General features: G+C 34.6%; 1 protein-coding gene and 1 long non-coding RNA gene across 4 annotated transcripts in view; one reads left to right on the top strand and one right to left on the bottom strand.

Moving 5' to 3' along the window:
* The window catches only part of LOC122565929 (failed axon connections), a 51,523-nt gene that overhangs the window by 13,579 nt on the left and 12,912 nt on the right, over window positions 1–25,032 (top strand). The window lies entirely within an intron of this gene.
* Window positions 556–6,223, bottom strand: LOC122565938. 2 transcript variants are annotated; one of them, XR_006316332.1, is made up of 3 exons: window positions 4,764–6,218; window positions 4,396–4,692; window positions 556–725 (listed from the first exon to the last, which is right to left on the bottom strand). It is a non-coding gene; the product is annotated as an uncharacterized LOC122565938 (long non-coding RNA). The 2 variants fall into 2 exon arrangements; XR_006316331.1 differs by lacking the exon at window positions 556–725 and having other exon boundaries at window positions 3,991–4,692; window positions 4,764–5,151; window positions 5,267–6,223.

Below are 25,032 nucleotides of genomic sequence, written 5' to 3'. Positions count from 1 at the left end.
CCCTATTGAGTCAGGCGAGACGAGTTTCAGATCTAATTAGAATTCGTAACTTCCCTACCCATAAATAACTAGGCTGAACAGTGACGGGATAGATGTTTGGGGTAGTTTGTTCCCAGTTGTCGAAAATTGCAAGAAGCTATATGTTTAGCTGACGTTCTAATAGTATATTGCGTTTCGTTTGAATAAATTTCAAAGTTGGAACAAACTTCATCTTTCATTATAATCACGTTGTATTATTTGAATAATACTGTGCTTAAGAAATTACTATATTTAGAACTTATATTAAGACAAAGTAATATGAACGATCCGTGAAGGAAAAGTTTTGTAAGATGGCTTGAAAATTTATTCTATTATTCATTCTATTTGTTATTCTATTAATGATAAAAGATTATAAAATCATACATATTACGTAACTTGTAACTTGACAATTTATATTATATTATACATTCCTTAATATATACATTTATAATTGGAAGGATGTTCCGTTGAGATACGATTTATCGTAAATCGAGTCTCTTTCCAAGAGCAGGAGGCTGAAAGATATACTATTACATATCAAGTATTATTATATACATTTATATATACGATATACGACTTGACAATTTATGGATATTATATATACATTAACATATACATTTATAATTGGAAGGATGTATCGTTGAGAGAGCAAGGCAACTAAGAATAACGATTTATCGTAAACGGAGTCCCTTTCCAAGACCAGGAGGCTGAAAAATAAACCATTACATCTCAAGTATTATTATACACATTTATATATACGATATACAATACTAATATCAATATAATACAACAAACATAGCATCAAATAGTAAACGATTTTACAAATGAATTCGTCATTTTTTCAATTTGTCCACCTTGTCTGTCGAAATATGCCGCTATTTACCTTAGATCACGAACCAATTGCAACGTCAACGCCATCTTACACCGCGCATAATTGTTGAGCGAAATGATCCCGTGCTCGCTATAATTTCACAATATTATCCGGCTCTATTAGTCGCAGTTGGCGAGCGTGTTAATTCAGCGATTACGTCGGGCTATAGTACGTGAAATAGCGTTAATAAGACTTTCATTCTGTACGGCGCACGGTTGGCCTACTGCGCCTCCTGCCGATCGGCTCGAGCCTAAAGCAAAAGGGGGATGAGGCGAGACAAGGAGGCGAGTCGTGTGTATATATATGCGAGCGTGCACGCTTCACGCTTGAGGCAGGTCGGGCTCTTTAAATCACCGGAAACGCGCAGGTAGAGAGAAGATGTGGGTAAACTGTTCTCCCTTCCCCTATCTTCGCTCTCTCAGCCTTTTAAAAACAGTTTCGTGGAAGGTCTACACGGCTGAAAAAGCGCGTGCACGACCGTTTAACGTGGAAAATTTGTCTCGTCGAAATTTCTAGGGGGCCCATGTACGTTTTAACGGAGCAGCGGTTTTCCCGTTAGCCGTCCCTTCGGGATGTTACGATATGATTATGGTGGTAAATTCTTGCCGTGGAAAGGTTTGGAGATTAACGCGAAGATTAGGTTTAGTCGACCGGGAAATTTCGAGGGCGTTTGTATACTCCTACGGTCTGTTCTACTGTTTACGTAGACGTTTCTGTAGTCGTATCTGCGCTTGCGGGATTAAGTGGAATTTCGGAGTGGGTTGTTGTACAGGATTTAGTACTTAGCAACAGTTCGAATCGGAGTATCGTGGCATTACGTGGTATTTGCGGTATCTGTAGCGAACACCGTTTAATTCTCTCCATATTCTATTTATCGAGATTTTATTGTATAGCACACTTACGGAATATGCTGTTCGCTTCTAAATTTCGTTTTATCGCGTCGTCTATAGAAGCGAGGTTACATTGTGCGATGAAATTGCACGAAAGAATGGACAGGGAATTAATTCGAGTAGAATTTCCTGTTGTATGGTAGTTTTCGAGCGGAACAATAACAGAGACGAGGACATGGAAAGAATTGGAGAAGGTGGAGTACATACGCGAGCGATGTTTTTGAATTTCAACGCTCAAACCTTTTCGCATATCGCACTGCGGCAAAATTATTTATAGTATTACGCCAACGGTACTTGGCTGTATTAATACGATGCCAACTTTTAGCATATTTTTTTAGATTGGATCAGTTATGCGTATAATTACGATATTATTCGTAGTAGCAATAAGTAAATGGAAAACATGCTAAGGATATTACACGAATCGAAAATGTATAGTACTAAAATATATTCCAAAAATATATTTTTTTACTTTAAAGTATAGGTATCTATAGTTTATGTGCAAACTTGTTAGTTCCCCTAAGCTTTTGGCAATTTTTCTCGAATTTTCTCAGGATTGTCTTGCGAACATTAAATTAAATTAACAGTGTAACGAAAAATACGAAGACAATCTCTGGTAAGAATTGAGAAAGCAATATTACTTTCGAGTTTCGGAACGAAAATGATTTTGATTCGTTGGGGGAAGTGCCCAATATGCCTTCCGGTTGTTGGAACGCGTAATTCGATTCTCTTTATCGAGGCTATTGCTTTATCGAGCCTCATTGAGTGCCGGATTTTTTTCTTTAATTCGCGATAATAATCTTAATGGAAATGTTAATGGAATGGACGTATTGGTGGATGCTAATAATAGAAGCGTTTTAATGGAGTCTTTACGAGGCGTTATAACGGTGCTGTAATGTTCTGCATTTGAATATTATAGTCGTATAAATTAGCAGCAATTTTCGAATGAAAGCAGTGCAGCTTTATGATCGATATTTTTATAACGTTGCATACTTGCTGGTAAAAAATTATTATTTCTAACTATATTTTGCAATGAGTTTATCATGCGATATCTATTCAGCAATAAAGGCTTTGATCGCGTAGGTAAATAAATTTAAATCAATTTTTTCTGCCACTCTAGCTTTATCTAAAAATGAAACGTTCATGTTTGCACAAGCCGTATTCAGCTTTGAAATGAGGCTAAACTCAACTATATATCGTTTCTTTGAAATCGACGAACCAATAAGTAATTGGTTGAACAGTTTTTATCGTTTTTTTACTGTTTCCTAAATATATTCTATGATAATGCCTTTAATGCGTATTTTACGATGAAAAGCGTAAGTTTTTCCTCGGATAAGAAACTATGGCGGTAATTTTACTGCATGAATTCGCAATATAACTGCGAATTTTTCTGCGAATAGTATCTCTCTTTTTTTTTATAAATAATGCTAATAAAAATAGCTTACGATACTTCATAAATAATATTTTACAATATATTTTCTATAAATAATATCAGACACAGATATTTCTATATAAAAGAGGGAAAGCGCGATGTAATTTTAATGATGCTTCTCTGTTACTGAAAAAGGTAATAAGGAACGCGGAAATTTCTCGTTAACATTTCCAAAACGTCTCGGGGCGAATTTAATTTGTATCGCGCATATCGTCACGTATACATATAACGTGACAGAATATGCAAATGAAATTTTTCTTTCGGCTGAAACGAGGCTTGAAAGAATTTTAGAGCGAGAGAGAATTTCGTAGTGGCGCTCTCGAGTATCCTTGAATTGATGGTTCTACATACATTAAAAATATATGCATTTTTCTCATGCCTATGCGTGCACCATGATTACCTTGTGCAGACTGCGACGTGCCTTGCTATTTTATGGCTTATGCTTATCTTTGTTCCTCGTCCAAGTATTTGCGTTCTTATTTAATGATAGAAAAGTACTAGGGAAAACAAACTCGTCTATCGTTCCTTTTTCTCTTTCTATTGCGATATCTTCTTAATAAGCATCAGGAATAATTAAGTATAATTATGAATATAACACGCAATGTAATATGTAAAAAATAATATCTAAAATAAAATAAATTTAATTTTACATAATAATATAGTTATTTTTAATAAAAAAAACTGCTGAAAATTTTCGATAGTCCAAAAGTAGTTCGAAGAACTTTAAGAGCCTAACAGACTTAAGAAAAAATTGCAATTTTTCTAATAACGTTATTCCTCAGTGTATTGCACTACAGATTTTTTACATTGTATATTTACAATTTTTAAAAGATATTTTTCCTGAATTACATTTTAATATAAAAATATTTAGACTACAACAAAACTCTCCCATGTGTTAATTAAATAAGCAAATAGTATTTTCTCACAGGTATTTTATTAATCAAGATAATGCATAGACAATAAATATACGATTTTCTAATTGTGTATTCTTTCGCGCTTGTTTTATCAGCAGAATAAACCTTTTTCTTAATTGAGACATTTAATCCCGTAACCGTAACATTAGGTTCGTTTAACTTAAACTCGTCAGCTACCGTTTCCTTCTGATTTGTTCTCCAAGGAAAATTTCCTAATCACGTTGCACGTGATTCCCCTGTGCAGTTTCTTGCTTTGCAACTTAAGCAACTTACCGCACGATCGTAGGCAGCAGTAGATGTTATCTTCAATTGAAGACAGAATTTCCGACGTAGTAACATGATCATTGTCGATGCACCAGACCTTTCTTCCATTCGTCACGACTTTATCTTGCAGTTTTTTTTTTGCTTTTCCACTTTTTCCTCGCTGCAAGTTTTACTTCCAATAGGTTATCCACGTTGCGGTTACTCAAATCCTTTTTTCGCTATTTAGTTTGTTATTTCTGACGTAGATCGACTTCGATCAACGATAGATTGGCTTCCGTCGATTGCTTCTTTTCGCTACTTTTTTACCTGTAATTACGCCAATTGTACCTGAATCGCGTAAAGAAGGCGAAAGGAAGAAACAATGGAAATTATATTACCGTGCAAGAAAGAGAGTTCGTTATTCCAAAACCTCAGATCTTCAAACCTATTCAATATACTTCAAACACGTTAAAAAATCACCCATATTATCATGAAATTTTTTCATTATTTCAATTATTATCTTTCATGCCCAAAAGTATTCCTTTATTCGTTCGAGAAACAAAAAATCAAAAGAAAAATGCCAAGAGAAACGCTAACTCAATTCCTCAAACACCTTCAATCCACGTCAAATCAATTACCGATACCCAATTTCGGAATAAGCCAAGTAACTCCATCTCCCCTTTGAGTCTCTTGCAGACAGCGGCATTATAGACGTCTGGTTATTTTACTCCACATTTCAACTGAATACTTCGCACAATAACCTTGCATACAGACACATTCATTTACCTACAGAAAGAAATCAATTTCGATCGAGCATTGAGCGCGCGCGAAAGATCGTCATTGTCTGAGCGCACGCGATACATAAAGAATGAAACGTACGTGTAAGGCCTTACACACGTACCTTGTTTTCCATGGACAGCCGTCAATAGGTATCGCATTATAAATCAACGCGACGCGGTTTCCGTCCGAGGACTGTCCATTCGAAGACGCAATACGCGATATACGCGTTCTTTCGCTATATAAAGCATCCTCCGTTCGATTTGTTCCACTCGTCCGTGGCTGGTCTATTGAGTCGCCTTTCGTCGTCCTGTCGTGCTCTATGAATACAGATTTACTTTGTCGCTCGCACATATACAGTGGCCGTCGAAAGTAATTCGAACACTTGCGATAGAAAACATCGATGTATGCGTATATTGTGTACGTGTTAGATAATACATTTCGAAACTTCAGTGTAACGGGATACGTCTGCTCCGATCATACTGGTCAAATTTGAAACCGATCTGACAATTTATATGGAAGTTCGAAGATATTTAGTCGAAATATATATTTCATAGAATGTTAGTATACCGCACGAATGGTAGCCTTGAGCATATAATTAGTGTCAAAGATAGTCTCGCTAAGTATTGTTTGAGTAGTAGCGAGATAGCGAATAATCGAGCGTTTAAGTACTTTGGTAATTTCTGTGAAGCTTGTGGTAAATATTTCGCCGCTTCTGTATATCGTAGACTTTGAAAAACGCAAACATATATTTGGTAAAAAAATTATTTCACAGCGCGAATATTAACAATCGTTGAAGATAGTTTCGCCGAATGTTGAAGTTTATTTTAAAAGATGCGCTAAATATCTTGTAATCTCTTTGCAGATTTCTTTCAAATTTTGTCAATGGAATGGCGATAGTCGGGTCTCGTTCGTGTTACCTCAACAATATAATAACAATTTAATTATATAATAATGAATTATTATATCAGTAAGGATTAATAAAACATCTCTACGATCGACCAAATACTTCCGCGATACTAACTATACGTTACCATTGCGGTCTGTTTTGAATTTGTGCGCGTGCCTAACGAAACGCGTTCACGCGACTTATTTGTAACGCGTAGAAAGCGTTTCCGTTTGTTAGGTGAATATTCGGTAGCAGCGAAAGTTCTCGTTTAGTCGACGATAGCCGATATTAGTTGACGAACGCAAATATATAAAGCGACGCTCGCCAGATGGTGTAGGTAGAACGTAAAGGTTAGATATGTTAGGAATGTATTTATGGGAATGATTGGCGTTTAGGTTGGGTGTTGAACTGTAGGCTGTGTTTGAGTAATTTATTGGGTATGATGGTGTTGCAGGCTTTGAAGCGTGCAATTGAAGGTTGAATCTTTCGTAATTACGTCGTTTCTTTTTATTGTAGTCAGAAATATTATAATGGGTCAGTTATTCAATTGAATAATTGGTTGGTAGTAGATTTTGATTAAAAGTAATCGTGTAGTATAGTTATATATTGTATAACAATACGGTTATATGGTAATTGTACCAATAGCATTTATAACACTTTACAATTCAATTAAATTTTATTACATAGCCTTTATCAAATATTCTAATTGAGTTCATTACGCGATAATTAGGATATCCCTGAATTCTTCAAATTTCTCGTTGCCAATTTTTCTTTTGCAAGTATTTGTATATGTAGAAATGTAAACAGTGGCTCTTCCTTAGAACGATGCGAGCAAACGGTTTCACTGTTTACGCTGTTTCCTAGTCCTTTGAATCCGGCCAACGTATATATACGTTCTGTATATTTTGATTGAATCCGGACGACGTACATATACGCTACTGTATATTTCGATTGAAACCGCGGGAAATTTATGCGCGGTTTTGTTAAGTAGTTATTTATTTTACTTATTTATCTATGAAGTGCGGTTTGGGAACTCGGCGTTGGTTTCGATACCTGAATTTTGTTTACATTTTACAATTTGTCCAGTAGGACATTTGGTAAAATATTATAGTTTAATATTTGATAAAATATAGCATGTGGATGGTTATCCCCAGCGGGACTCCATCCTCCAGGTTGTTTATTGTACTATTATGAGGTCTGCAGGATGCTTCTTCTTCAGTCTTCTTTCTATTATTGTTTTATTCCTTTCCGCAACCAGCTGATTTGGGTGTGTTGCAAGTCTTTCTTTATAGTTTTTCGCATATCTGGCGATTTCCTCTTTGACTGTTGGAATTTTTAAATCTTTTCGTATGTCTTCATTTTTGACGTACCATTCGACACCTGAATTGCACGCTTCTGCTGGCTTCTAAATTATATCGAATTAATAAATGAATTAATGAATATTCGAAAATGTTTGTTCCAGCGGAAATTTCAAGATAGATAGTCAGAGAGATAGGAATCACAGTTGTTTATATGAAAATGGTCAATGAAAAACTAAAAGTCAATAGCGAAGTGTCTGTTGGAAAATTAAGACGGAGGAGTTTTGAATTCGGTTTCTTAACATTAATTAGTACAAGTTACAAAATAATGAAAGTAATTGTCGTAAGATATTAAATTATATCGACGAATGTAAGTCGCGGTATACGGCTAAGCGTTTGAGCAATCTGAAAGAAAATTGCATCAAATTGTATATTTAATTAATGCAATTAAATTTAGGAGCTTAGCTGTTTCTACAATAAAATGATAAAAGGACTAGGAAGAAATAAAACGTCGAGAATTTCGATTGGTACGACTAATGTCATAAGTTTCGTTTTCCTTACAATTTTTGAATATTTAGTATTTCCAATGCTTTGCTAATGTTTATCGCTTGTATTCGTTAAATTCCTTTCCTTTGCAGACAGGTGGTTGCATTAGAACGTGTTTCAACATACGTTTCAAAGCGTCAATTTAGAAAAGCGATTGTGCTTACACCTACTTTGCTTGAGCAACGAATTAAGAAATATCTGTACGCATGCAATGAAAATTGTATGTATACACTCGTGACAACTATCATGGCTTGTAGGTACCGCACACGTCAGACATTAATCTTCTTAGTTAAATTTCAAATGTTTAAGCATTATAATGCAATCAATCAATTTCACCGTAGAAATATTATTATTATCTAGAATCGTTAAATTCTATTTCTAATAATTCCTCGTTGTTTCCTAATTAGTTACAATTAGCCCGCAGCGAAATAGAATCCACCGATTGTGAAAGAAGATGGAAATTAGTCCAACAGTCGATTTTACGACAGACTTTTTCAGTACTGTAGTGAAAACTACCTGCATGCCCTAGATATTCTCACATTGATACTAAATAACGATAAATGATGTGAATTGCATGAGCTGCGACGCAACAGGAGAAATTTGATCCTAGAGTTTGAGATTTGAAATTTCGAACAACGTAAAAATGTGAAGATTGGAAATTTCCCGGAAATTTTGCAAGAACATTTTGAGTATTGAATTCGTTATGTTATAATTTCATTCCTAATGTGTTATACAATAATTCGTAATAAAGTAACACAACGTTTTATGCTCGAAGAATAATGCGTTTCTTTTCGAGTAAAATTTCAAATAAAAATTTGAAGTCGAGTTGTTCGAAAACTATGGAACTTTGCCAGCAGCACCGATATTTACACTCCGTATATCGCCTCGTATTACTCATAAATGTCGTTCAATCGTGTGCATCAATATAAATATATAACGATAATAATAAGACTCAATTTATTCTCACTGTCAGTTGAAACGAAATATTCGTATAGTAAAGCAACAGATTTCTCTCTTCGATCATCATCAATACTTCTCACTCAGTGACCAGAAGGCATTGATTCTCGCCGAGGATAATTATTTAATATTGATGCGAATGGATCGGTATACGGGACGATAAACGCTTTATCCTAACGAGACGGTTATAAATTAGCGGATTTTAACGTAACGTAATGCGATTATGCGTGGGTAACGTGGGGATTCCTTATCGAGCAGAACGATCAGAAAACAGACGGCAATTATTCATGGTCGATGATTTACTGGAATGGTATGTCCTGGAATCGACACAGTGAAGTCTCGATCGTCGTTACATCGTATAGAACGTAAAAGTCATAGTCGGAAGGCACATTTCCCGAAAGTAAATACAATTCACAATAGAAAATGTAATTTTTCTATAATAATCAAAGAGTCGATGATCGATGGCTTTTCGCCACATTTGCTTGAGAAAGTATCTTTAACCAGATAAAGATTACACACCGAGGATAGAATTTTCCAAAATGTGATATCAATTTGGTATTTAATTAGATGACTATACTTGTCATCTGGGCAATTTGCGGTTTGAGAAATTACTTGAAAATTTGCAATTTACATTTCGGGTGTTCCCTCTATGTTCACTTTATCCGAAATTGTGACATGAATAGTAAATTGGAAGATTCATCTGCGTGTCAGAAAGTACTAGGTTTACTTGGGTTCGTTAAAATTTCATAACTTGGATCTCGAGATTGTTAGTCCACAATCGATGTACTATGAATGCAATTAGAAGTCTCAGTCTTTAATAGTTGCCTTTGATGTTCCATCCAAGCAGAATGGAGCTGGATAATGAAGAAGTTCAACCTCAGCAGTCTGGCTCGTTAGACAGTCATCAGTAAATGAAATAACTTTAGAAATCACCCGTCTTAATTTTCAGTTGCTAAAGAAATTACTCTTTCGATTTCTATATTGCCTCTTTTCAGACATATTTCTACTATCCGGCAGATTGTTATTTCCTCTATTATTCACTATATTTAATTAATAGAAATATTTCTGTTCCAATATTATAGTATTACTATGCAGATTTTAATTCTCTTTATATTATTTACTATTAAATATCAGAATCATTTGTGTTCCTATATCATGGCCATATTGTACGATATAGTGCCTCCTTTTTAGTCACTTTTCCAGTTTCTTCGCACAATTTTTTCATTAATATACTCGATTTCTCGTTTCAAGTGTATCTTCTTCTTCTAAACCGTTCTTCGCGCACTGGAAAACCCGTTTCTTCGTGCTAACCAAAATGAGATTAAGATAAAAACTTCGAGATTTACAGGAAGTTTGAATTAAATGATAAATCACCTTACTCTATGTTTATGCACTCTTCTCAATTTTGTTTCAACATTGGATAAGTCTGAGCTATCCATTACGAGGCTCCGTAAGATCTAAGCAACGCTAAACAGACGTGTAATACAGCTTACTCGTAATCTGTAACACGACACCAGCAATATTAGTGATACCGTTACGTTAGCACTACTTGGGTGCCGAGAGCTCACCAACCGATTCAGAGAGCCTTCGGACACGTAAAAGTGGTACTGTCCACCAGCTGGTGCATCGATGACACCGTAAATCGCCAGTAATCATGTCTGCACTTGAGAAACCTGCTCGGAACGATTTCGTTTCGTTCCTTACCGCAATAATTTATATATATATATATATATTTATTTAATATTTATTTAAGACACCTTATATATGGTGTGTTAAAATAGTCGGTAATATCGAGTTGTAGATGATTTTATATTAAAAAATAGATAAAAAATACGAAATGGAATTCTGTCATTTGTGGCTTTGCTACTGTGACAATCGAATTTTTAAATCTCTCGAGTATTCGTTGACTATTGATGCAGTAATGGTATAATAATACCGGGTAGATGATAATTTTAAAAGCGAATATAAACGGTTTGGTTAGGAAAGTTTAGTTAATTAGTTAGTTAATTAATAATCGGAGTTTAAAGATGTCGATTATTTTGGGACTCGGTATTATCGAAAACGATGCGCTAAGCAAAAAAGTTACATCGATTTGGACCGTGCTTAGTTGTAAATATATGTATTCCATAAATTCTGAAATTTGATTTTTTTGGAAAGAACAGCTTCGAACGAAGAGATCGTTATTCTACGTTTCCCATTTATTTTTTCACACGCAATAAGTTATTGCTCGCTTCTGATACCATCTGCGGACACCCGGTATATGTGCACTGTACACATATCTGGTGATTATTTATATTGGCGGTATAATAACGGGTTATGCGTTTTCAGCGTGGAACGCAGTATAGACAGCAATTGAAATTCATGGCTCGATAAAGCTTCATCTGGATCATTGCTTGATAGCGTTTGTGGATCTAGGAAATGATTCGCATAATTGCGATTTAGTAGGAAAGGGATCTGTGGAAAGAAAGTTATAAAATACTGATTATTCTAGGATCTGTGGTTTAAAGCAGAATGGTAGCTTATGATGCGTTTCATATATGCAATAATTATGAATGTATCAATTTATTATTGGTATTTAAAAAATGTTTAATTAAACGTTTAACTTCGCCATTCACAATGTTAGAGTAAGCTTGGAATTTAATAAAACTCGAGGCCTTGGAATGCACATAATGTATATTTCTTTCAAGGAGATACAGTTTTTAGCTTCGACGTGAACGTGAAATGTAAAATCGAGCAACGACGAGTATACACGTCGAACGCAGGGCAAATGTTGCTGTTATAAATTTGACGAAAGATGTAAAGCAACACGAGGAAGAATTGCATTTTTATTCGATAAGAAATTAACAATTCATGGTTGGAACAGGTGTTGTTATTAAAAACTAAAAAATTGCCAGGAAATAATAAAATTCATAGACAAGAAAAATTGAAGACAAAAGAATTTAAGCAATTTAATTGATTTCAGCGTGGCATTTTTCAAAGCAAAATAGTTTCTATAGCAGATGGTAATTCTTTATTTCGTACGATGAGTATACGCGTCGAACGTAGCTAACTGATAAAAAAGAAAACACTTGAACAGACATTAAAGGTTCCTAGAAAAATTTCACAACATAAAATAACTATTTTAATATCCTTAGTCTATTAAAATTAAAACTAAATTTTGCTGCAAATTTTGTCATTTTTTCCTAGGTACAATTTATTGCAAAAGAGATTCTTCTGTATCAGTAAAAATCGAGGATTCCAGGCGAAAGTTGTGCTCTTTCGAGAAGATCGCGATCTTTCATGAAATTAGTTTTATCACAGATCCAAAAACACACTGACACGAATCGATTTCGATAAACCCGCGATACCATACAACATCGAGGACTCAGAACTTTGATCTATTTTTATATCTATCTAAGAAATAGAAATTAAAGAGAAAATTATGATGAGAGTATACCATTTAAAAAAATCTAATTAAAATATTTATCTTATCGTTTAAAATTATCCTTAATTGTTTTACAATTGTTATACAATTTTTAATGTTCATTTGAAAGATTTACCTTTCCTCCAAATCCCTTTAACACGCTGAATTCTTGTTTGAGATATACGCAACAGCTAATTCAACGTGCCACGCTTGAGAAACAGGCTGACTCACTCACCTGGCCATTTAAATCCCTGGAAAAGAAATAAAATGTCGCACCTGGTGCAACGTGTCGTCATTCGCAAATCCTAAAATATACAGGCAGACATAAACGTAAATATTACAATCCATTAAATTTCATGGTGTCCATTTAAGGTGCATAAAAAGAAATCTGTATAAATTTCGTAATATCGATCGCGCTCCTTAAACGGAGATATTTAGTGTAAATCCAAAAATACACAAGGTGTCTCAGGATTGTTTAAAAGTGAAGGATATCAGTATAGAATTGTCGTTGGGGCGAAATTCGATATGTAGAACGCAGTGAGAAAAATATAATAACAGAAAGGATACCAGTGGCAGCTGGTCGATCGTTTCAAGTGTACAGTACACTTTTATTTTTAAAGGCGATCGATAACTATCGATCCTCCGTCGTTTCATTCTTAAACCTTGGTCACTTTTAATATTATCCTCTGGATAATTATAATTTTCTTCTTATTCGCCTAAACATTCCGATTATGGATAATTGGAACAACTCAGTTTTATATATAGAGTGACAAATTTGAAGTATGGGAACATAAATATTTCCAAAAATATGTGAATAAATAAAAAAAGAAACGAATATGTACGTACATGTAAATTGAAATATATCAAACGTGTAAATGTCGATGAAGTATTTTGGCTTAAGTTGTTCCTTGTATGTGAAAATGCTGGTGTTATCTTTTTAAAGTTCCTCGACTGATCTTTTCTTAGATGGAACATTTTGAATATGAACTAGCCTGATTCACAGTTTGAAGAAGAAGAGTCATAGTGGACTCTACCACTTAATTTTAATCTGTTCAATCTTATTTCACGTTCAAAGTATATTTTATGAGATAACTATCTTAGATATTTCGTATTAATTGCATTTTTGAAAAATATTGTGCATGTGTGGTTTTAATCATTGTGGTAGCTAAATTGTCGATCCGTTTTCTATTTGCACTTTTGCCTTATGAACTTCGATCTTTTTTTTAATCTTCCCTATGCCTTTTCTTTTATAGAATAAAAAGTACGTAGATGTTTTTGTTCTGCGATCTTTATAAACCCGTTCATGTAAATCATCCATTGAGAACATGGACAATATGTACATTGTAGAGCTTTTACTTCACGAAGCTTCTTAAGTATTCTAAAGCGCACTATATAAAGACATTTGCGACTGACCAAAGCATGGAAATTCCAAGAATATGTAGCTATCGTAAGTATGGCCTTAGGCAAATAAGTAGGACTTACAATCGGAAACTTTGCCGATCATATAGAATTTTCCAAATTTTTCCTACTGTTCCCGAGTATTCGATTTAAGTAGGAAGTATTCGGAAATTTTCTACTGAAAATTGACAAAACATGGAAAAACAGTACGAAGCCGTGGATGGAATATCAAAAGGTAAGGACAGTAACAAGAAATAAGGATGCAGAAAATGCTACAACTTTTTACTTACCATAATAAATAATATAAAAATACAATATTTTATGGACTATCTAACTATATAGAAATACGTGCAGATGTGCAAACTATACAAAGTAAAATATTTATTATAATATCTAGAGGCTGAAGTAAATCTAGGATATTTCTTTAGGTGTGTTTATAAGGATAGGAATTTGCATAAACATCCATAATTTATTATGAAACTCAAGAAAGCTATAGTGATTGCAGATGGCTATAATAAGAAATAAATAGAAAAATATAATCAGTATAATAATTCTTTTAGGTTTTGTATTTACGTTCACAGAGACAAATATCAGAAATATGGAGGCTGATTTTTAAGTGAAATAAGGAACAGAGTTGAAAAATCGTTTCTCTCGAAAATACCTGGTCGGCGTGGGAAAGAAATTTCTCTGAGTAATTTGAAGCTCCTTAATGGATCCGCGTGACACGAAATCCTGACACGTGTCCGCCTAAGGAGGTATAGGTATTAGAACTCTGTGCGTGAGATAAAGGAACTTGGAAAGGTCATTTTTAATTTCGTATGACGCAACTGGTTTAAGTAACATGTTTGCACATATTTGCTCCCTGTTACACTCCTTGCTACGCATGTATATAGCATGGTTCATGCAGCTGGGATAAGTCCGTGTTTCTTTTTTGATCGTAATCTGCAACGAGTGCAAATATAAATAAAAGATAAAAAAGTATGTGGTTTCGAAGAATCATATTTATTTTTATATTCACGAAGGTAGATGTCCATTTGCGAGACAAGGCCATCGTTGAAATTTTAATCCTCCATAGGCAGGCTAGATCATTCGTGCGCACGTCTAAATTCCTTTTGCTGTTCTGAGCTTTCAAGAGATCTTAAAACTTGACTACAACAATTCTGAGATATTTGTTGCATTGTCTTCGAAAGTCAATGTTTCAATGAGAAATATTCGAAAGATTTTTCAAAGTAGATGTTAAAAATTCGCTTTGAAGAATCTGTTGGGGGGGGGGGTGGTAAAATTTCACTAGAAGGTTTAATCTGAATTAATTGTTCTATTAATAGAAATATCGTGATGATATCAACGAGTGTTTAAGAGATGAAAAAAAGAAAGAAGAAAAAAGGAAACAGAAAATGGTAAAGAAATTCTGGTTAATCTGTTGCAACGAAATCATTCCCCTTGAACGATCTCATCACCAGACACCATCATGCGTTTCATAGTAGACGAAGCATACGACAGAAAAACTGTTTCGTGGCCAAATGGGTGCTGGGCGTGCATCTCGATGGTTTCTATCGCGGCAGAAATAAAGTCGCCGGAACGAATGCGGGGGCAGAGGCTTCTTAAAATAGCGTCGAGACCTCTGGATGGACCTCGCCGATTGTGCATATCTCTTGGACACGATGAAACAAAGAGAGACGAGTCGATCATCGTCATTCGTTATAGAAAATCGGAGAAGCAATATAGGAGGATATTTGCAAACTGGTGATACAAACCAAAAATGGGTGAATTTACGTGAAAGATGAGACGAAAAGTAACATTTGTTTAGCATACGTGTAGGGGAACTCGTTCTCAAGTAAATTGATGTTAAAGGTTCGTTAAATACTCGAACAATTGCTTTAGCCTCTGTTTCTTTTAATTGAAAAGATACAGCGAACGTTTTTGCGAATAAATGAATCGCCAGGGAAATTAATCTTAATCTCTTGAAGTGTATTAGCATATAATGTATACAATTAGGCTTTCTTTTAATTTAAATGTTATTTTAATTAATTGTAAATGATAAGCAGTATTTTAGAGAAATATTTCTGAGTATACGAGATTCTTTTTCAATAATCAATAATCAAGTATTTGTACATTATTTTTTGCAGAAAATTTCTGTAATTTTGGTTAATTTGTCTCTCCAAGAAGTAACCGCTTAATGACCAAGTACTTGGATATTATTCTCGTAAGAGAAGAAACAGATAATTATCTTGTCGTGGTCTTAATAAATTTGCCCTTCAAGAGGTTAACATCCAATGGTCACATATTTGGATGTTATCTTTCCAAGAGAACTAAGTAACAACTCTCGTCTTCTGGCCTTAATAAATTCCTAAAGAAATTATTTCATTCGATCTTCTCAAATTGTTGGATTATGGTAAACGCCTCGTACAGTATATGGTAAATTTTATCAAAGAATTATACAACAATTACCGCCATACGAATAAAGCTTAATAAATTCCATATTACAACGTAAAATCCTATTATGATAATATTATAATTATTATTGTTATATCGTAAAATTAAAAAAAATCAATATCTTCTTACATAAAATTCTAGTACATTACGTAGAGATTCTATCAAAAATTGTATAAAAATTTTGGTCCATCATAAAAGTCAACTTTTCAAGTTTCAACAAATTCCATATTACACTGTCGAATTACAATTGCACAGTGATGTTACAAGAATTCAGTATCCAACTACGTTGTACGTACATAGAACAATCTTCGTGGACAAAAGTGAATAATAAAAGAGAAGAAGGCTTAAATAGACGTGGAATAGAAGGCGGAGAAAAGAAGAGAGACGAATAGGAAGAAAAAAAAAAGATAGTCGTTTTGCTCTCTTGAAGTCGTTGATTAGCGAGCGACCAATTGACGTGCTCCGTAACTCATCCATTCCCTTTCCCCATCTTTTTTCTTTCTCGTTTTTTCTTCATTCTTCTTAACGAACGATCCCATATTGTCGGATAATTTAAGCTAGTTTCCTTCGTGACGATGCTCGTTTCGGGAATGCAGGGTCGTTTAACCTTTGACTTCGTAGTCACACCGGAATCGCGTGAAGAGTATTCGTGGGATTTCGAGCATCCGTCTACGAACTTCAGTTCTACTTATCTTCGACTCTGTTTAATGGCCGATTATCGTTGGTGAAAACAAGATATGATAATTAGGAGGAGGAAATTGTGTCGTTCCCTTGTTTCCATTAGATGTTGTTGTTGAGCGAAGAAAAACGAAAACTACGCGGTATTTTCTACAGCTCGACGTAGTTAAAAGATACGATATTTCTGATCGTTTCTGACTTTTCTGTAATAGTCGATCGTCGTTGGTGAACAAGATATCGTAATTAAAAGAAGGAAATTACGTTTCTTCCTTTTATTCGTTAGATATTCTTAAGTATAAAAGAAGTAGGGCTATATGATATTTTTTATAGTTACATGTAGTTAGAAGTTATTATTTTTCTATGAAACCATTCAATTTCTATATCGTATATATTATATCATATATAAATGATACAATATTTTTGGTTTCGTTTAATGGTTAATTAAATTGTTGATTGCGTATATATTGTTGAATTAAAAAGGAAGCAGTACATATTTTTATAGTTCGACTGAGATAAAAGTTACATGCAAATAATTGCGACTACTATATGTGCATTTTGAAGGAGATAATAGAACATATATAGTAGTTCATTATGGTTTTCCGTCTGGTTGGTGTAATTTTATTTTTGATCAAAGCTGTTATTGTTGTTCCATCAGACCATCTCTTTCTATCCTCCTCTTTATTGTGCGATCGATGGGCTATTTATACGAGGTTCTTTACCTCTTACAGTTTATTTAAATATAATATGAAACGGATTATTATTAACCACAGTGTGAGAGAAGATCTTGAAATTAACTTCGACTTACTTTTTACTCTTTAACATAATTGCATGCATTGCGTTATACAACAGAACGTATTAACATAAATACAAATAAGAAGTACAAGCTGCTAATTTCTTTTAGCACACTGTGTCAGTTTAACGTGACATATAAATAAAAAAGATCTTCCAAAATTGGAAATGAACGGTAAAGAATTTCTCGGAAACGAACGCATGAGCGCAAACATTTAAGGAAGTGTTACATGACCCGATCCACTTCTCGAAGAAAAATTCCCGAAAAAGTAAAAACAAAAATTTCTCCTTAATTCAGCTCCAATTAAGCCGACCCGAGCCACTTCTCAAAGAAAAATTTCAAAAAAAAAAAAAAAGAAAAGAAAAGAAAATAGGAAACAAAAATTCCTTGATAATTTATTCTTCAATTAAACAAGACACTATAATTACTGTGTTTCATTATATTAGAAATTTCTTCGTTATGTACTAGATCAACTCACACGCGTATGATATATATATATTACAGGTAGTAAATCAAACGATGGGTAGACTAAAAAAGAGTTTTTAGTTCTAGAAAGCATCGCATGACTCAACACGCTTCTCAAGAGCAAAGATTAAAAAGAAAAGAGCAGAAAAAAAGGAAGGAGAAAAAGCAGAAAGAAAAAATTTCTCATAATTCAACGTGGCTCCAATTAAACATGACAGTATAATTACTATACTCGATCATGTTGGAGAATTCTTTATTATGTAGTGGATGAACTGGTAACCTCCTAGGTGATGGATCTATTTCCTCGTATCGTGAAACGAATACCGATGCGTAAGTTACTTGTAATGGGAAGTTATATAACTGTGGACAGGCAGGGAAATTGAACAGTACCGTTATGTACCGCAACTGCGATAATCAAACTCCGCCCATAATTAAATTATCCTTTAATTGGATCACAATGCGACTATACACGGGGCCCATGTTTCCTCGCGATGCATCATGTGGGCCCTATAAACGTTTCTTTTTCGAATCCATCGTTAATACAACCTCCGCATCTGCCATAAATCTTTGGTTGCTCGTAATTCTTCTCGTTCTCTCCTACTTACAGTATTTTTAGCTCGTCTTGTACACGCAAAACCGTTTTCTATTTACTCTTCGAGTTTCTCGTCTCTTGTTCCATTCCCATTAAGTTTGCCTGTTAACCCATTCAGCGTTCCATGAAAGTTTCTTTCGTAGACGTTTCTTCTTGCTGCTTGGCATATTTATTGCATCTTTTTGCTGTCTTTCTAATATTTATTTTCAGCGTACGATAGACAGGTGTATTCTCAAATTGTAGGAAATTTGTTCCTTTCTATGAAGCAAATTATATTTCCTATAATTAATATATATTTATATAAAATTAAATTTTTGGGGGGGGGGATATTTGCTATTGGATATTTATTATCGGATGGTGGATATTTGAAATATAAAAATGTGGAAGAAAATTTAAAGATGCAGAAGTATGACAGAAAATATTAAAACTGTAGCGTTCGTTGTATATTTTGCACGTGAAGCTTTCCGTGGAAGGTTTAGCTTTTTAATTGCGTTGATTAAAATATGAATTTTTCCACAGCCTGTTTATTATACGTATATCTTGTCGCTATCTTTCTTATCCTCTTTTCACAACGGAGAACATGCATTTTGCTATAATTCTGATTTTCAATCTGTATCCGTATCTACATCTTCATTTTAATGCCATATTAATGTCAAACGTAAACAAAGGATACCTGCGAGTATTGCAGATGTCATTCACGTAAATGTGATTCACCGAGCAATGGATTAACCTTTAATTCGATCATGCCTCCTAGGCGTAAGTTACGTTTCTATTGAATGTCACGATGCATATACAACACGGTGTAATAATTACTTATTTATAATACTTATCTATAATAGGTATTAACTTATTATAAATGATTAGCCACGTCACTGCGCCACGCCAGAGAAAATTACTGAAAATTCTCAATGCGAGAATTGATCGTAAAATAATAATAAGTAAATAAAAAATATACAACACAGCCTACAAATTACCTGAGTTAATATTATAATTAGCCGATAGAAAACCGAGCGCCCAATTTTACAAATTCCTCCTTAACCATTACGTGCCGTATACTTGTACGCTAAAATTCACAAAATTATGTAAAAGTAATACTTTCATAATAATTCAGAATAGGATGTAAATATAATAAATAATAAACATGGAAATAAAAACAAACGATACAATGGTATGTAGTAGCCGGTTCTTCCATCCTGCGAATTCTTCTGGTAGAATTATCCCAGTCGTCATAGCACTCTGCTTAGTACGAATTCTGTTTTCTTATTTTTTCCCGGTTACGGCGAACAGCCCTAGGACGTTCGGTTTAGCGTAGTGGCAACAGAAGCATCGTGTCGGCATACCACCGCAATGTACCCAATTTATCCCCTTTGCCGCGGGTCTTAATTAATTAATCTTCCAATTGAACCTCATCATTGCTTATCTTATCGCGTTGGAACGCTCGAAAGACTGCACGCGGCCAAACGTTCTGCTCTCTCTGTGGTATTCCTCCACCGCGAGAAATTCGTTTCGTCGCGTGGGTTCATTGCACCGTTCTAACATAGAACGAACAAGAATATTGGACGTTGCGATATACAGGCCGATTCTTTCCCTAGGGATCTCCCTGAAGGGGCTCCGATCGATCCGATATCACTGCGATTTTAACCGGATCATACAGAGTGTATCGTTTAGCTTGGATTTCCCCATTGGCTTAGTTTTATCAACAGAACCGATCGGGGCAAATTTGGTTGGATTAAAATGGCCAAGATCCTGGCTCGTGATTTTTTTCTTACCTAAGGTTATTTTTTAATTTTTTAAGATTATGACGAGATTGTTTTAAACAAAGATGTTTTTTTGGACGTATCTTTTTATCTTCGATAGAAAAGTGTCAAGGCAGTCTTCAAGTTATTTAGATTCTACCTAATTGATACGAGTACTATTATGACAATCTTACGACGATTTAGAAAGTTAATGAAAATCTGAAAAATCTTACAAATTAAGTAAAATCTTAATAATCTAAAAAAATAAATAGGAATCTTCGTATTAAAAAATACTAGATGATGTAAATCCTAATAAGAGTGCCTTCAATGATAAAACTTCCGAGAAGAAAAGAACCTTCACATGGTCGGAAGAATTCATTGGAAAGTCTTACTCGTAAACCTCCGTGTCACGTAAGCGCTATCTATTCAGTATCTCAAGAACGTGGAAAGAACTCGTGTCCCTTAGTGTGTTTCGTTCGACGTTGGTAACCCTTATCAAGGATACGTGATGCCGTAATCGCATCGAGTGGATGATGGCTTGGCAGGCCTCAGACGAGAAGACGCTTCCTTCGAGTCTGTTCTATTGTCCAGATATCAAGGAAGAATTATCTTGAACGTTTCGTAAGACGTCTCACACGCGGCAATGAAGGAAGTTCATTGTTCGATCGCCGACGATCTATCGGAACGCGGCCATAGAAATAGTCATTTCAAGATAATTCTGTATATGATGAAAAAACGAGGATCTTTATCTGTTCGATGGGCTGGAATATTTTTCCTTTCTTATTGTCAGTATGATGCATGTTAAAGCAGCGATGTATAATTATATAATCCAGTAATGGTTTGATAATTTTGTGCGTTCCATAATTTTCATAATATAAACATTTATATTCCAATATATTACGAAATATTTACATTCAAACTTACAAATATTCTTAAAGCGTTTATACGATACAACAAAATAAAATAAATAATCAGAAAACTGACATGTAAGAATGTTACATAAAAAATCATCTACTAACAGAAAAATCAACGGCGATTTTATTTTACTGTATCAACGATGAAAGCGACGAATGCGATATAATTTTCTAATTGCCCTGGATGTATTCGCAATTGGTCTCCCACGGAGCGTATCTCCCCAGTCGGCATACTATTTACTATATTAAGTAGCTATAAAAAGAATTGACATTTATCTTTCTTTTCTAACCAGAATCTATATTTCATTTCGATATTATCAGATTTTTCTCAGTCGTATGAAAGTACTATTTGCCACTAAATGACAAACTTATTTAATTAGCATATAAATGTTATAATAAATACAAGGATATACAAATAAATTTTTCTAGCCACTGTATGTATGTATATACGCATAATCTAAGTATACACGGTAGAATCTCATATCTGTCTATAAACGTTGTCGTTTCACACAACGCTAAAGAGGCGGTAGCCCGTGAAACGACGGTGCTGGTGCACGTTGACGCGGAAACGCGTCGAACAAGGTGAACTATCTGGACACACACGTGTTGAACTGCTGGCCGACATGTGCGGCATCGAGTGTCGATACGTTGAGGTAGGCCGGCCACCGACCTCTCTACCGAGTTCTAGAGTCGACTCGCTCGGGCCGACTCGTTCTCCGTTCTCAACCGGTGTCCCGTCGCATACCGCTACATTTTTATTTATTTTATCCTCTATAAGTGGACCTGTTCCAAATGCGTAATCTAAAATCGCCAGGGAAATCAAAATAGATAAAAAAACCTATGGGATGATTTGTTTTCGCGTTTTGATGGGGTAACGAAAAAATTGGAATATTGTTTTTCCTTTATCGTATCATATGTTGGATTTTATATCTATTATTTGTTTGCTTAATGATACCTCATTTGTATTTTCGGACCTTGAGGAACTTTGGTCTTTACATCCTTAAGACTACTTATTTCTAGTAGATAGTAGTGGAATTATTAATTTCTTTCTATTTTTTAAGAAAAGATCTTGGTTTGGAGGAAGGAAATTTGATCTTGAAATTGGAAGACAGAGAATCGAACATTTTTTTTTCTTCTATTTATTTAGATAATGTCAGACTTAAACTAAAGGTGGAGAACAGATGGTACAGATGGGATGAAAATGAAAAGAGATTGATGGAGGAAAGAAAGAGAGGGGAAGAAAAGTGAAAAAATGGGGGAAAAAATTGGAAACCAGGAGGCGACAGAAGAAATAATTGACACGAAGGTCGGAAATAGAGAAAAGAAGGGCAAAGGCAATACAAGACGGGGTGGAATGACAGGAAGGTGGCACGGCGAGGAGGCAAAAAATCAAAGTGGCAATAATGTGTAGTCATAAGTTCTTTTTTTTATTGTTTAATTGCAATTTTACAATTTGTCCAGTGGGACATTAGGTAAAATGTTATATCTTATAAATACATGGCATGTAGATGGTTACCCCCAGCGGGATACCATCTTCGTGTTTGTTAGGTTGTATCCTTTGTGAGATCAGCTGGGTGTTTCCTTTTTAGTCTTCTTTCTATGCTTGTGTTGATCGTAGTCATAAGTTGCAATAGTTTGTAGTCATTAATTTTAGATGCTAGAGGTAAGAATATGCTAAGGAGTGGAATATAAGAAATGTAAGGATTGTAAATCGAAAATTGGTCCAAAGCCGAAAGGCACCGACTAGAATAAATAATAATAAGATAATGTCAGATTTGTATGAAAGATATTTGCAATATCGTATTTCTTAAATATTTATTATCTTATTATCGATAATCTTATTATCGTATTACCATCAAGAAAAGAAATATAGTCAAGTAGGTTTTGAAAACACTAACGTTCCAACGTAAAATTCCAACTAAAAAGAAGCTTAAGTATAATCAATGTTTATTTTCATATTTTAATTTTGAAAAGCAGGAACTTCATTTTCATTTATGAATGATTACGTAAGAATCGTATTGTCACGTTCGTACATACAAATATGTCGGACGTTTACGTAGCAGTAATTAATAATTAATCGATATGCGTACTAGTGTTAGGCTTATCTGGTTGGCCGTATTATATCATAAAAGGTAGAAGTTAATATTCAGTTAGTTCGTAAATATATAGCTTGGCGAATGTTAATTGCAGGCCTGCCATTGAAGCAATCTTTCAAAAAGATTCTCATAATTTCCTACTTCCACCAGTCAAAAGTGTTTATCGTTCGTTAAGTAGGCGTTTCGAAATGAACGTAGCCGGGGATCTTCATTATACATGTTCGTGCTATGAAGAAACCGTTGTTCTCCATAATTAACGTTGCAATCTTGCGATGGTAAAAGGATCCTTAACCCTTTTAATGTTTAAACTAAGGTCAATGTGGGTCAAATAAAAAATTGTACGGAACAGAAAATTAAATACTAGTCGTTAAAACACAAAAAGTTTTCGTCATTACGCTGGGAAATTTAATTCATTCAATGGATTGCTCACGATTAGTTTCGTTAGACGGAATATATAATTAATGAAACTTTCAGGCGTAGGTTTAAAACCCACGTTTTAATTAGCCTTTTATCATAGTACGTAAAGAGTATATATTTTAAATGAAGAATTTTCAATGTACCAATATATAGGAATTTTCAGATTAGAAAATACAATTCTCTTTAAATAAGAAAATAGAAGATAGTAGACAAATGTAATGTAATGTAAAATTTAATAAAAATTTTTTAGCATTGTACTTGGAAAATGTAAGGGTAAATTTAGGCTGTTAAAATATCAAAAGAAAGTTTAATCCATTTAATAGAACAAAAAATCCAATTTTTTATGATTTGAAAATCCCCGTATATTTCATAAAATGTTAAACACTAAAATTTAACTAGAAAATTACGAACTAAACGTTTTTTTTTTATTGTTTGTTTTTAATTTTACAATTTTTCCAGTGGGACATTAGGTAAAATGTTGTAACATGTGATTGAATAGCATGTGGATGGTTACCCCCCAGCGGGGTACCATCTTCCTGTTTTTTAGGTTGTATCCTTTGTGAGATCAGCTGGGTGTTTCCTTTTTAATCTTTTTTCTATGCTTGTGTTGATCGTTTCCGTAGCCAGCCGGTTTGGGTGTGTTGTTATTCTTCCTCTGTACCTTTCCGCGCATCTTGACCGTTGGTATTCCCAGGTCCTTCCGAATATCCTCGTTTCTAAGGTACCGTGGGGCGTTTACTATTGTTCTAAGAATTTTTACTTGTAATGTTCGAACTAAACATGCCAAGAAAAATGCACAATACACTACGTGTATTTATGAATCTGTTAGACTTAATCTACGGTCTTGTTGCACCTTGAAGGACATATATACAGGTAGCGGCACTCGATAGTAAACTTTCCAACGGTTTCTGTCCCGTGGCTCGCTACACAAAGACCCTGTCCTTCGGACAAGATGATTGCCAGATGTCGGCACATCCTCACGAAATATTTTCAGCTAGTCCAAGGACCCACTATAAATCTTAGGATTTGTTTAGCTCAGATTCTCCAAAGGAACAAATAGTCTTCGTCCTCCACACACCACGGAACATGCGGGGAGTCTGTTCTCCGCATGTACGATGCTTCCCGCTAGCAACTTTCTCTCAAGGGCGGTCAGCACCCTTCTCCAACCACCAAACAGAAATTAACCGATTAGCAGCAACACTCACCTCCCTCATTTTCCGAACCAAGACACTCCAATCCGATGATCTGATATTCTGGGACACACCCCAGGAGAGTTTT

This window comes from Bombus pyrosoma, linkage group LG3 (genome assembly GCF_014825855.1).
Source record: "Bombus pyrosoma isolate SC7728 linkage group LG3, ASM1482585v1, whole genome shotgun sequence".
NCBI lineage: Eukaryota > Metazoa > Arthropoda > Insecta > Hymenoptera > Apidae > Bombus > Bombus pyrosoma.
The sequence above is the reverse complement of the archived record's forward strand: the minus strand, read 5'-3'. Positions and strand labels throughout refer to the sequence as shown.